The sequence below is a fragment of the Uranotaenia lowii genome, chromosome 3, assembly GCF_029784155.1.
Source record: "Uranotaenia lowii strain MFRU-FL chromosome 3, ASM2978415v1, whole genome shotgun sequence".
Classification (NCBI taxonomy): Eukaryota; Metazoa; Arthropoda; class Insecta; order Diptera; family Culicidae; genus Uranotaenia; species Uranotaenia lowii.
In genome coordinates, this window is record NC_073693.1 from 150211227 (window position 1) to 150227075 (window position 15849).

Sequence of the window (15849 nt, forward strand, 5' to 3'; positions counted from 1 at the left end):
TTAAATTAAAATCATGAGCAGACTCAAATTGTTGGGCTAATTTTTGAGTTTTTTCTGCGTTAGTTAAAAGAAGCTTATCTCCATCTTTCAAAGTAGGAATTGGCTTCTGGGGCTTTTTCAGAATTTTAGTTAATTTCCAAAATGGCTTTGAGTAGGGTTTCATGTCCTCTACTGCTTTGAAATTTAAACGACGCGACGTTTGATCTCTTTTTGAAGGTTGCAATAAATAAATTTCAAATAAGGATCCCTAGTTCGTTGATATTGGCGTCGACGAATATTTTTCAGTCGTATCAAACGCAAAAGGACTTCGTTCTCTATCTCGTGCCTTCAACAACAAGGATTCACTGAGCCAACGAGATGCCGCCAAAAAGTTCAATTGTTCTCACTAGTACATTGGCAAGACATTGAAAAAAGTTGGAATTAAGTGCCGGAAGAAGACAAGAGCTTTAGAATACACTGAGAATCAGATTTCGACTCTTAAATCCCAATGCCGCTGAATAGTTGAAAATTATTTCGGAAAATGTTTTGTTTTGGATGACGGAAGTGACTTCCCTCTTTTAAAGACGCACATTCCCGGGAACGATCGATACTATTCCAAGAATAGTTCTACTACATCTCCGAACATTTAACACATGTTCAAACATAAGTTTGAACAGAAAGTGATGCTGTACATCGCAGATGTATTTCTAGGACATGGTTCAAGCCGTCTGGTTTGGCTATAAATCAAGATGTGTACCAGAATGAATGTTTGAAGAAAATTTTGATGCCGTTTCTACACAAACATCATGCGGATGGACAATATGTGTTTTGGCCGGATAAAACATCATTGCATTATGCAAAAAAAACACACACACTATCCTTCCTGAATACCCATTCGATCCCATTTGTACAACAAGAACAATCGAAGATTTTTTTGGAACTTTGAGCTCATTGGTGTACAGAAACAATTCGAAGGCCAAGAACTGCAAACAATTGATTGGAAGATTCAAGAAATGTATTCAAAAAGAAATTCCAAAATTTTAGTTGACATCCGTTATGCTTCAGATAGCTTAAGATACTAAAATAATATGAAAACGATAAACACAGTAAATAATTCCAATAAAAACTTTAAAAAGACTAACAAAACTTACAAAACTTACATGGACAAACATGGGCCAAATTTGTTATAATGACGAATATAAAGCGTCCAAAATTTCGGAAATTTAAACGACTCATTTGAAATAATATTTTATACGAAACTGAGCAACGCCGAGTAAAATCAGCTAGTTACCAATAAAATAAGAAAATCAATTGAGCTGATTATAAGCTAAAAGTTGAACGGATTGTAAGAGGAGAGCTATTTGATTTAGAAAAAAATTCTGGGCACCGAAAACTGCAGAAACCCTAACTACACCACCCACCTGTAGAGCCTCGTTGAAGTGGGTGCTATTTATGCTGTAGCCCCGGCACACGACGGCGACGCGACGAACGACTCCACGTCGAGAAGCGCGCGCGCGGCAGGTCAGCGATCGTATAGAGTTGACTTGAGTTGAGTTGAGGAGCCAAACAAACCCAAACAATCCAAAAAGAGTTTAGTTCTTCTCCGGCTTAGCTCGAGTAGGTATCGACCACGATCGAAGAAGGTTCCGTGTGAGAGCACGCGCGCGTCTTTCGGGATTTGTTTCTACTATTTCGTTTCGTAGGTTTTTTTTTTGTTTCTGGCGGTTTGAGTTTATATGGGGGACATTGGGGGATCGTATTTTGGGACATAAAAACAAAAGCAAAAATCATTCGCCAGGGAAGGGAGTGATTCTTCCAAGTGCACTTTGGGCTCTGAAAAACATATGAGGGGGTTTCTGTCTGAGTGCTGATATTTTGTGACAAGGGGCGGTATATTTTGTGGGCTCTTTACGAGGATGTGTCGTGCAAACAGCATCTTGGAGATTTCGTAATTTGCGAGCTTTGCCGCCTCGATCTTTTAGTGCCGGTCTTCCTCAGCTGTTGCGAGAGCTGATTTTTGTTTTTGTTTTATTGGAATTTCGTGGAGCGACATATCTGCAAGTTTGCGCCGTGTTTTCGCAGTGGAACTTCATCGTATGGAGCAGCAGTTTGGGGAGCCTCGGAATGCGCAAAAGAGTGCTGCTGATAAGTTGTGCTCAAGTACCCCAACCTTACATATGTACCAACCGTCGTTAATTGGGTGCAATATTTCGAGCTACACTTGAAAGAGGGTGATAATCATCGGCCGGCGTGTGTATTTTTTTTATATGTATACCTATGTTCTGCAATGCAAGTAATTGTGCCAAATCGCCTTTCCGACCCCAGAGTTGACCAATTACCCCTTTATGAGCTCCATTACGAAAAGAAGTGACATAAATACTATTGAAGCTGTATTTTCTACTAGAAAACCCTAATGAAAAATTAAACCACCCATTGGCTGGTCGAAGAAAAAACGTTGAAAGTGATGGTCAATCAAAAGTCGCTATCAGATTTAATCTTCTCTGCCCCTCCGAAAGTGCATAAGTTTTGGCAGCTTCGAAACCTCAAACACCATCGAGAAAGGAAAAACAAATTTTAAAATAACATATGCGTCGTGCTGGCCGAAAGCTGTGAGCAATCCAGTGCGGGAAATTTGTGGTGTTGCTGCACTCATCAATAAACAAACAGGGCGCACCGAAATTGTGGGAAAAATGGAGTAGCGAAGCCCAACTGATAGCAAGTGTGCTCTTTTTTTCGGCGTAGCTGCTGGAGAAACTAATAATTTCTGATGGATCTGTGATGGTTCACTGAAGTGCAAATTCGGATGCGGACACCTGGAGGAGAAATCTACTGTAAAAGGTTTGGATTGATAAGTGTTACGATTTATTTGCTATGCGTATGAAAGCGTGTTTTTTCGAATTAAGCTACTGGTGGAATAACACTAGTGAATAACTCTTTGATTGATCTATTGATATTTATCGAATGAATTTATCAACAGTAATCAGTTCCATCATAGGAAAATATTTCAAAGGAGCTCTTCAAATTTTTGAATCATGGAAAATCTTGTATGCCGTTGCCCAAAAACTTTTGTCCAGAACAATTTTCCCCAAAATTACAAATACCCGAAATAAACCCCCAGTCTGAACCAATTCCCAGAAAAAATCCTCAGAATGCACCATTTACCAGCAATTTTTGAGTATTATAGATTTGAAATGATAGACGGATAGACCATAGGATGAAAGTTACTAAGGTGTTGAAAAGAGCGCAGAGCATTTTATATAGAAGCTTGACCACATATTGAATTTTTTGTCCCTCACCAATAAGGGGTCACAAACTGGGTCAAGCTTCTATTCAAAATGCTCCTCGCTCTTTTTAACACCTTAGTAACTTTCATCCTATGGTCTATCCGTCTATCATGTCAAATTTATAACTCACCGATAAAGCCGCTCGAAATTTCAAAAACAAATTCACGGTGAAATCCCCTTTAGAAATATAGGGTAACGGACTTATTTTGGACCGGGTACCTATTTTGGACCACCTTGCAGCTTTTTCTCAATTTTGCTGTCATAAATCATTTGAATCATGAATATTTTGATCAAATATAGTTAAAGCTACTTCTTATGGTTCTAATCATATCTAAGATTCCATTTAAATAGGCCGATAAGGCATAGAAAATAGAAAACAAAGTTTTGATTTTAACGGTTGGGCCAAATCAAGTCAATTTCAGGAGGATGTGTCATTATTGGAGTCAATATTCAAGAGGATTTCTGCATATCTGTGATGAATTTAACATCTACAAACATGTTCACAGCTATGATAAAACAATTGAAAACTAGTTTGCAAGCCCGAAGAACCGAAAAAACTTGTTTTAATAGCAATTTGACCCATGTCGAAAATAGGTCCTACTTAATTCCTTAGGGACTTATTTTGGACCAGCTAACATAACCTGAGTATTGAACTTGCTGTTAAATGTTAATGAACGTAATAAAACGTTGTACGGCGATATGAAAAGTATAATGCACACTATTTCAATCGTTTGATATACATAATATTTGAAATTTTGATATTATTTTATTTAATCAACTCACTGAAGCCCAAACCCGCATTTAGACGGGGTTCACTTCAATCGGCATAAAACCTAGCCAATCATTGTTTTAACTTACTTTTTGTGAAACATGTTTCAAACTACGTTAATCCTAAAATCTATATTAATGGCAACTGTTTGATAAGCAGTTGTCAAAAGCTACAGCTTAAAGAAGCCTAAAAAAATGCACAATTTTTTTTATTAAGTCATTATTTTGTTTGCTTCATGAAAAATTATTGACAGATTGGTCAAAAAGTTTCAACCATACAGGGTCGATTTTCGGAAAAAATGTGATTATAGTGAACCTACAGTAATGCAGCTTTTCTACTTGGTTAGGTAGAAGAGACAAAATATAAACCCCGTCTAAAGTAGGGGTTGAGAAAAAAACGACAACAAATCGCAAATAAGAAACAGATTTTAATATACATAACAGTTCAAATATCTCGGTTCATAGTAGAACAATTTTAACAAATAATATACTCAACCAGAGCTATGGAATAGTCTTAATATGATTTAAAACTTAGAAAAAAGTGTTGAAATGTGTAAAAACTACAAGCGAAAAAGTATTAAAAATCTAGTTTTTCAGCCCCTGAGATTATGCAATTTCTGAAAAAAAGTGTTGAAGAACTTACTCCAACCTTATCTTTTTTTTCGGAGAACAAAAGTTGTTTCAAAACTGATTTTTTGTGAATTTTAACGCGAAAAACAATCTGGCTTTTAGATGGTTGAAAAGATCGCATAATTCTCGTATATTTTTGTAATCTATGTATTCTACAGAACTGAAGCCAAACTAAATCCACTGAGGTTTTAGAAGTCAAAATGCATCAATTGATCTTGCGGAGTTGATGATGTCAGACTTATCAATGGACCGCCTGAAGGAGATTTGCGTTCTAAAAATTGACCCTAAAGATAAGTCAACTTCTCAGTATTAAACACTGCAGAACAAATTTCGTCGACATTGCAGAGTGCTGACGGAATTTTCAATACATTTGAAACACACTATATAACTGGAGTTTTTTTTTCTGTTTTTGCTGTATTCTTATCGAAAACTATTGTTTAAAAGCATAAAAAGTTGTTGAAAAAAAAAACAGATGGTTGTAGTAGGAACTATTCAACAAACAAGTGTACCTAAATAGAGGCTGGAGAAAAATTTAAGAAAGTAAGTTCAGGAATGAATTAACGTCAACAAACAAAACTTCACTACAAGAATATGAAAGGGAAAGATTAACTGAATTATTGTTATTTTTGCGCATCAATCGCTGTCGTATAGAAAAAATAAGAATAAAAAACTGATTCAGATTAAGGATGGTCCAAAATAGGTCCAGATGGTGGTTCAAAATAGAAACCTGGTGGTCCAAAACACCGACCAGAGTGATGATCAAAGAAACGAGTTTTTAGGCTTAAATCTTGTCACATTGCATCAAACGACGATATCTTTCGATAGAAAAAGCCTTGATCTTCGTAATGAACGGATAAAGCAGTCAAGAATTGTAACATGTACTTTTTTATTTAAAAAAATAGCATAGCCACTTCCCAAAGCGGTATAAAATAGGTCCGTTACCCTATATTTTTTTAAATTTCGTAAGACTCGAAATTTATTCTTTTTATGAATTTTTGAAAGTAATAATTGTTAGAGTTAGATAGTTTCCAACTACATTTATAATAGATCCAGTATTGTATTTTGTTGAAGGTTTGGGTAATTGATTTTATGCTAACCAAGGGGCCTTTAAAATCGTTTTGGTAGCTGAATGTTGAACACTATATTCAAATTCTGAACGTAGAACACTCATTTTTTTGGTAATTATTAACGACTTATATTGTTTCGTTTTTTGTTTTCTAATTGGCATTTCAGTCTTTAGGAAGCAAATTACAGAATTTTACAATTTGGCCGACGTTTCGGTCTTTGATCTTGGCCTTCTTCCAACATCTAATATAAACAAATCCACATTATTCTTACAAGTAATCTACGAGAAATGTGTCCACATAAACTCAACAGTTTTTATTTAATTACGATCTCTACGATTGTGGAAATTCATTGAAATAGAAAAACTACCCAAAAATTTATCACCCAACAGAAAAATACAACATGGAACTATCATCATAACAGGTTAGAATCTGACAGAAATTCTCTTCACACAGTATACACTCAGGAAAAAATACATTATAATGCAAAGTAAGTACAACACAAGAAAAATATTTGTAAAAATTGTAAAACAGAAATTATCCAAAATAAAATACTTTAGTTATCCCTTGAAAAAGGCCAAGATCAAAGGCCGAAACGTCGGGCAAATTGTAAAATTCTGTAATTTGCTTCCTAAAGACTGAAATGCCAATTAGAAAACAAAGAACACTCAATTTAAATGCCAGAATTCGAACTCAAGCTCAAAATGCAGATTCCAAAAAGCGGAATTAAAGTTTGGATGTTCAGAATAAAGAATGTATAAATAAGAAATGAAAAAAAAACAGGATTCATTTATTCTTCTTCTTTTTCTCACTCCAACATGGCCTAAACCTGTACGCATCCTGGAAAATTTCTTATTTTTCCCTTCAAAAAAGTATCTGATACAAAGAACAAGATTCTACTACGGCCAGGTCAACCATGTGAGGAAAACGCGAAAGATGTATGGACAAGGGAAGGATGAAGCGTGGAGTTTTCTGCCAAACGCTTCTTATTATTATGTAGGGTAAGGTTATAAAGGGCAAAGGGCAATGATTAATACGTATAGTTTAAATCAGAAAAATAAACAAAAAAAAGTTGGATCTCACCCGAAACTTCCTAAGTTTGACGCTTATTCAAACAGACCTGGAACGGTGATCTCTTCCATTTTTTTTTGTTTCGATTATAGTCGTTTTATTTATTATACATGCAGATATAAACCAAAATATGAGCGCTAATAATCATAGCAGCTTCGCCTACTAGCGACACGGCGCATACGTCGCGACGTTGAAAATCATAACGACGTATAGTGAGTTTCCAAGGAGACTTGGAGTATGCGATTGTTGGCCTAAGGAAAATCAACAGTAAATAACAAAAACAAAGTTTATGCACTACATGAAAACCGCCTACTGGACTGATAAAAGGATAACAAACCTTCGAGTGACAGAAATCTCGCTAGTAAAAAGTGTCGCTAGTAAAACTGTCGCTATTCGGTTTGGTGCTATACACATAATACCATCTTTAGGGCATTCGCGACTTTATCAACGTTGCAGTTGGCGGTGATCTCTTCCATCAGTTTATTGATTTCACATTCATCGGTCGTTATGTGCAGACGCCTGTTGCCCTCATTACATGGTGTTTCGTGATTTATGAATAAATAAACGACCCCTAAAATGCTGGATAATATCATCGGAAACTTTTTTTCAAATCCTAGTTTTGTTTCGTGGAAACTTCTATAGTAAGCATTCCAGATTTATCGATTTTTTCAATGAAATTTCGAGACAAGTCTGGCCCGGCCCGGATGCCCGGATCGAATATTGTAGAAAACTATCTGGATTTATTCACATAATTTGGAGAACTTAAAAAAAAATCTAAATCCAGTTTAACTTTTTTTCGTCAATTTTTTTAAAAGTTTATTTCATCATTTTTTTTGGGTGTCTAAAACATGCATGGGTTGAACACTGATGGTGTGCTTTGACAAAAAAAAATCAAGCCATCTTTCTTCACAACTTTCTTCGTACGAAAATAATTCTGAAATGCAGACTATAGTATACTTAAAAAACAGATCAGCACTTCAAAACAACACCTTTGAGTGTATGTAATTAACAAGAAATTGTTATTTGATTATCAATAGGAGATACTTAACATTGATCTGAACTCTGAACAATGATTCGCAGAAAGTATCTTATGTTGAAGTAGGTACACTTTCTCAAACCGGCTTCAGTTGCTGCAGCGGCCACTATATCATCCACACATTTTGACAATAAATTAGGCTTGTAGACCCCATAACATCAACTAGTAAACAAGAATGAATATTACGCAAACTCAAACCATCCAAGTTGTGAACAAATTTTTCGCACAAACTAAATCACAATTAATGGGGCTTATTCTGCGACGCGAGTGACGTGACTCACGAAATTTCACTTCTTCGTCCTGACTCCAGAAAATGCTTCAGCCAAGAAATTTATGTATCGGTGAGTTCTGAAGACCAATATTAGCTCATTCGAACGAAAATTTCGAGACTAGAGAGGCTATGTAAGCCAGCAAAACGATATGAAATTCCGTGAGTCACGTCACTCGCGTCGCAGAATAAGCCCCAATATTTACTTAAAAATGAGATACTTGCCAAGAGGCCAGGAGTTAAAATTTTCAGCAATAAAAAATTACACAATTACAAATTACAATTCACATTTGCTTACGATCTCTTACTAGGGGGGTAGGGGGGGTTTCCCAAAATCTTACGTAAGAAATGTTACATTAAAAATTCATTACAGCCACAGCCATACGAAACCATATTACTCAGGTTTTTTACTCACTACCTATTTGTTGGTTAATTTTGATTTTATGTTATTTATCTTTTAATTTCTTGAATTAATAAAGAAATTGCAGGTTCTATAAAATTTATAGAGAACCAATTCAAACCAACATGCTATCAAGAACACTTAATCACATTATTAAAAAAATCGTCACTTTTCGCTTTCCATCATACAATTTTTTAATTGAGAAATTTATAAAAAAAGGAAAATAGCGAATTGTGACACTACGATTTGAATTCATCATATTTCGAAAATGACTTCATCCAGAAAAGATCTTCAAAATTCAATATAAGGCGCATTAAATAATGAATTTCTAACATTTTTGCCTCAATTCTAGTAGTAGTATTTTCAGGTTAAAAACATAACAATTTTTTATGGTACCTTGTGCAAACCTGATCTCCTTTTCTTTATATCGGAATTTAGATTTTATATGGTTTATTCGATTGTGAAAATTTATTGAAAATAATTGCTACCCCCAACATGGTACATCTTGAATAATGTTTTCTTTAATCATTTATGACATTTCATCTGTTGTTTTCAAATACAGGTTTTCAATTTTACTCAAAAAGTGCTTTGCCTTGAAGCATGTATGTAACATTTTTAATATACTTAAGTAATTTAAAAAAAACGTGCTGATTTCTCAAAGTATAAAAAACGTAAGATCTTACTAGGGGGGGAGGGGGGTTTTGGAAAAATCTTACTTTGTCTTACCAGGGGGGGAGGGAGGGTTGAAAATTTCCAAAATCGTGCTTACGTAATTAGTGAACGGACTCTTAAATAAAATAACTTAAATCGGAATTCTTAGTTACAAACAAGAATAAGGGATACAAAATTCATAGGTCTGTAGGTATTCTCAATTTAAAACTTGTACTTGTTATTCAAATTTGTGAAGTAGGTATATGTAAAAAAATGAATATAGAATGCAAAGTACAGAATAAAAAAAGAAGATTAAAAAAAAAAGACAGAAATGGAATTAAGTGTTAAAAACTCTGCATTCGAGGTTAAGCGTTTTGAATTCATAATTTAGAAATAAGAATTCACAATGTCGGATCAAAATTTTATGTTTCAATTTAAATTCAAAATACTCAAGTAATGAAAAAATTGCAAAAAAAAAATTAGAAAAACTCTCCAAAAATTTGTAGTTTAGAAATCAGATTCAGAATTTTATATACAGTTGTGTAAAATGCCGTGAATTCGGTGAATGGGGTGTAATAAAAATTCTTTACTAATTAAATTGAAAAAAAACATAGTATTTTTTTTGTACATAATAAATTTGAAACTTTTATTTATGACAATTGTAGACCTAACTTGAATACTGTTTCTTTCACGGGTATACATAGGTTCCAACAACTTAATTCCGACAATTTAGTGAAAATGGAATAACTTTTGATTTAATCATGAAAGTTTGCCGAATTTCATTATATTATCGATTGAATTAAAAACCAAAAATCAGAACTATAAAAAAAAGTTACTTCTTCTTGTTAGCAATCTTCTTTATCATTACAAAAAACTTTTATCAAATCAGTGACGCCTTTTAACACAGCTTTTATTCGGAAGATTTTTTTTGTCAATTATTAAAGACAATACATTTTAAATATTTTTAGGCATTGCTATCCTAAATTTTTGTTGTACTGTACGGTTGTACTAAAAAACTTAAAATAATCTTACAAAACCTGATCAATATACAGAAATTTTTCACAAAAAAAATCTGTCCGTGATTGTGAGTTACAGAGACTTCCTCCACATCTCTGTAAGTTTACAGATATTGCCCCTAACCTGGTTAAAATAGGGTTTTCAGAGTTCTTCAAAATCGTTTAATTGCTGATAGTTGAACGTACTCGTTGTTATTTCAATTCTAGCTTGTTCCGTTATGTGTAAGAATGTGAATTTAAAAATGAACTCATCGCCCCCCCTGAGCCCTTCCAACGCCCCCCAAATTTAAAAGTTGAGCTCACCGCCCCCCCTAGAAACTCTCAAAGCCCCCAAATGGGGCTGTAGGGACCACTTTGAAAACCACTGGTTTAGAACCTGTATTTATAAGTAAAATTTATATATCAGTATTTAAAGCTTTAGGAATTCAATAATCAGAGATCTGATAAGAAAATATAAATTGAAGATTAAAGAAAGTACAGACCCGGTTCGATTTTGGCAACACGCGCGATCATTTTGTGGTGCCAAAATCAAACGGGTTTTTCTTATCTATTTTTTTTACTTATTACTACAAAAAACTGTTTTTATCATCATTATCGTAATTTTTAGTATTTTTTTCACCATTTCAAGTCATGTTGTATTTCATCACCATTTGTTTGTCTAAATTATTAATTATTATTAAATTTTATTATAAGGCAACGTCGAACACAGGGGTAAATGCACCTAATAAGCGATCAAAATTATTTGCGGACAAACGGTAAACGATAGTCATTTTATGTCTTCGCAACATTTTTATATTTTTTGATGATTTATCTAATTCTTGAAAGAAAAAAGTGAGGTGGAAACCTGGAAGGGAGATAAAATAATTATTTCTTGAAATAATTAGTTTAGAGACTTGATGTCTTCACAAAAGTTGTAGATCTTATTATTTTAAGCAACTTTGTTGAAGACATTATAAACATTTCATGAAATTCAAAAAAGTTACGAGGATTTTAAAAATAACGAGAATTTTAACAAGTAATTTTGAGTTTTTATTTGATATCTTTTTTAGTGTACGATTTACAAACTTGGTATATTTGAGAAAGTTGTTCAAATTGTTAAAACACACAATTTTGTACAACATTACAAATACATATTTCAACTAAGAAAGGAGATATACTGCAAAATATCCAAAATTATGCCTTTTTTCAGTAAGTTATAACTTTAAGAGTTCGGACGAGTTCGTACAATTTTTTGAGTGGATTTTGTTGGTCAAGTTATTGGCTTTCCATTAATTTATAAATTAAACATTAGTTTTGAATAGATTTTCTGCAAACTAGCAATCAAGAATGCGCGTTTTCCTTTAGAAACACTTAAAACTCGAAGAAAAAAACCCTCAATATTTCCTGTTTTTAAAGGAAAAAGCTAATTTTTGATTGCTTGTTTGTAAAAAATCTATTCAAAACTAAATCTTCAAATCTATTCAATAAACTAATTTATATATCAATGGAAAGCCAATAACTTGACCAAAAAAATCCACTCAAAAAATTATACGAACTCGTCCGAACTCTTAAGGTTATAACTTACTGAAAAAAGGCATTATTTTGGACATTTTGTAGTATATTCTTTTCTTATTTGAAATATGTATTTAAAATCTACAAAATAGTGTGTTTTAACAATTTGAACAACTTTCTCAAATATACCAAGTTTGTAAATCGTACACTAAAACAGATATTAAATAAAAACTCAAAATTACTTGTTAAAATTCTCGTTATTTTTAAAATGCTCGTAACTTTTATGATTTACATGCGATCTTTATGATGTCTTCAACAAAATTGCTTAAAATAATAAGATCTACAACCTTTGTGAAGACATCAAGTCTCTAAACTAAATATTTCAAGAAATATTTTTTTTAATTCGCTTCCAGGTGGAAAAATCACCTTTTTCTTTCAAGAATTTGATAAATCATCAAAAAATATAAAAATATTGCGAAGACATCAAATGACTATCGTTTACCGTTTGTCCGCAAATAATTTTGATCGCTTATTAGGTGCATTTACGCCTGTGTGCGTCGTTCCATAAAACCATACAATTTTGGCGGTTGTATACTGTTTACCGGAAATCCATTTACCGGACTACCCAAGCAACCAAAATCTTTCTTATTTTTGGCAGATTTTGACGTTAATGTGTGTTTGGGATATTTACGATGCAAAAAGACATGGTAAAAATAATTTTGCACAAATTTGCGCCTTTTGCGCATTTTGCGCCTCGAAAATTCTTCATTGTCGACTTGAAAACTCATAAACTGTTGATTCTTTTCTTATTTTTTTTTTTTTGGGCCGAATGGTTAAGAAGTATAAGGAGCCACTCTAGAATCCATATGAAGTTAAAATCAAGCATCGGAATGGAACCTTTGATCTTAAATATGGTAAAAAGTCTATGGTTATTGGGGATAACTGAATGCAGACCCATTAAATAATGCAATTAATCTATTTCCGTCAGTCAAAAAGTGTTGTCTGGCTAGTAGACACCAAGTAAATAACTAATAGTGAACAGTTCCTTAGATTTCAATATGTGCAACCGGTTTTTAAGCAATGCGACAGATGTGTCCTGATGGACAAAGAAATTTATGTTAAAACCGGATTTAAGAGATCAAATTTCACGAGAAGGTTCCAACCAGATTCCAATTGCTTTTTCCAGGTGAGTTTGTGTAAAATATCATGATTTTGCAAAGTTTTTACTTCTGTGGTAAAAATAATAGATCAATACATGACTGACACAAGTGTGCAAAGATAAAAATGAGATTTTATGAAAAAGTAAGATTATTTCTTGAAATCATTGATAAATAATTTTTTTTTATATTTTTATATTAAATGCCATATTAACATCTTCATTTCCTCCATAGAAAGTTTTTCGATCAAATGAATAGTTTTTAAAATACAAGCGTTTGTAACTGCCCGGATACTAAATGATCATAGCCTTATTTACTTGAATGAAGGCATTGAAAGTTACATACATAAATTCACTAACCAGAGTTTCCCGGCCTGGATACGTACAGAAAAAATGTGGAAAGCTTACTCAATAAATATCGGGTTGAAAAGTGAATTTTAAATACAAAATTCCAAAACTAACAATTGAGAATTACAAATCAAAGTTTGACAGCTTTTCAAACTCGAATCAGCATTGCGAATGAATGAAGAATTCAATCTTGAAAATCTATTTGAAAACTTAATCAAAGGCTTAATATTTGTAACCAATAACAAAATTGACCTTTACATTCCGAATCAGTTTTTTTACTTAATTGTATGTATTTAAAAAAAGTAAACCTTTGAGTCTTTGAACACACTTATAATTATAATATCAAGCGTGAAGCCTGCAACCAACGTTTATCAAAACGACAGAAATTTTGAACGAATTTTAGTAACGAACATGTTTTTTTTTCATTTTTTGATTTATAGTAAATCATCGATGATTTTTTTTGTAAATTATTGTTTCGGAACTTTAAAAGTATCTTTGAACTGATTTTGCCAGATAAAATGTATTGTTTCGTAATTATTTGTCACGAATTTTTAATGAAGGCTACAAAATCACATTATTACAGATTTATATTGATCAAACCACAGATTTTTTCCTGTAATTTAAGATTAAGCGAGCACTGATGTATAGAATTTCATTCTTCATTCAATTGGACGCACAATACTGAAGAATCACATACGACATACAATGAAATTTTTGAATTTTCCAGAGGCATAAAATTCGCCTCGCTTGATATCATAAATTTCATAAAATTATACTAGTTTTCAAGAGAATATATTTTGAAAATTCAAATTTTCGGCTACATACATACATATTCGTTGAATTCAACCATATACTTCTGGATTTTGGAAAGGTTTAGCTAAATAGATTGAAAGTTTTAAGACAATTTATTTCTTTTTACCCTGTTATGTTATAAGCTCTTCTTCGCCGAAGAAATTATTAATATTAGGTATACTTGTGTTTATATGTTCAAATTTCTCATTTTAACATCATGCAAAGTATTCATTTAAGCTTAATATGGATTTTATATTTTCTTGACTCGATACTTGCCATCGCATGAAAATTGAATTGATTAAATCATGTCAGAAGTGTTGACAATCCTGAAGAGAATCCATGTACTTAATGGTAATAAAAACAGATTTAAAAGAAATTTAGTTATAGCGAGTTATAGCGAATTCCGATCAATTGAAAATTTAAATTTAATAACAAAAGTTACAGGACCCAAATCACAATTGATGTTTGAAAAATATATTTAATGAAAACGGGGAATTTTTGCAGTTTGATACAAATATGAAATAAGTTTGAATGCTCCAATTTGACCGAATAACAGATTTCTTGATTTAAGGTTCTGAAATAGGAATTTTCAAATCGATCTGAAGTTTCTTTCAATTCAAATGTTGAATTCAAGATTCTGAATTAGCACTCGAAATCTGCTATTCAATCTTGAATTAGGACCTGAAAATTTTCAATCAATAGTATTGTGAGAAGTTTCAATGCTATCAATCAAAATAAAAGAATTGAATATTTATGCTAAAAATTTCAGTTCAAAATATGGGAAAGAAAAAACTGATTAATCAAGACTTAGTATCCAGCAGAACTTAATTCTGAATCCAGTTTTATTTTAGAAGTAGTTTTTAGAATTCAAGTAACAGAAATTGCTTATCACAGTTTAGGACTCACAATCTAGAAAAAATAGAAATGGATAATACATACTGAATAAAAAAAAATGAAAATTGTTTTTAAAGGAATCAATTAAGAAAAAAAAACTAAATTCAATCAATTATGCCATCGGAATCTGCGTTCCAAATTCTCAATAAAACTATGATATAAGTAAACAAACACATCTTGACATTTTAAGTTCGAAGTAAAGCTTAGTTCTTTTAGAAATGGGACAGTTACGAATGCGTGAATCTCAAAAACCGTTCGTTTGATCTTAATACTTTCTATGAAAGAAATTATGGTAATCTTATGATAATTCATGAAAAAAATTGAAAAAATTTTTTTTTCGTTTTTTGTAAGAAAAAATTCGACTTTATTCTTGATACATCCCATCGACCGGCGCACACTTTTTTCAGTCATGATATTGATCAGTTTTTCAAAATTATACTTCGTCTATTCTGTATTTTAGGTGGCTATATCCTTTTTCTTCAATTTCTGCTACTTTTCGGTTCAATATTTCTCTTTTAGAAGAAACTGAGGGCAGTTTAGTAGATACAGCAGAATGGAAATTAATAAAACTTAATTATTTTTGAGCCACTTGAAAGCGTTTTTAGTGGATTTTCTACTGGCAAAATCTGACAATAACGAAGTAAAACCACCATGAGATTGAACTAAAAGTATAATCGGGTAGTATAGATCGTAGGTTGGGAAAGGTACATACAAGATTACGCTTTTAAGGCTTTTAAAAACAGTTAAAACCAAAGTTTTCGGTTTGAAAATGGTTGTTTTTTTCCACAGCAGCAGAATTTTAGCTAATCATTAAATTTTATACAAAACAACCAGCAAATACATACTTTAATATGCTAGGAACCTTAACACGAGTAGACATGGTAAAGGATTCCAACGCTGGAATTGGTTTGAAATAGGGTTTTTCATAAGTTTTGTCATCCATCAGAAATCATCTGTCGCAAGCCTCGGTACCGGCTATACAGCTTACAAAGCTTCTGAAA

General features: G+C 32.6%; 1 protein-coding gene across 4 annotated transcripts in view; it reads left to right on the forward strand.

The window, feature by feature from the left end:
- The first annotated feature begins 1586 nt into the window (after positions 1 to 1586).
- Positions 1587 to 15849, forward strand: part of LOC129753982 (uncharacterized) — a 326624-nt gene continuing 312361 nt past the window's right edge. For 3 of the 4 annotated variants that reach the window (XR_008738963.1, XM_055749838.1, XM_055749836.1), the window contains exon 1: positions 1597 to 2817. The gene's annotated coding sequence lies outside the window, so the exon portion shown is untranslated. Of the gene's footprint in view, positions 2818 to 15849 lie in introns of all 4 variants that reach the window. The other variant, XM_055749837.1, reaches the window with a different exon arrangement.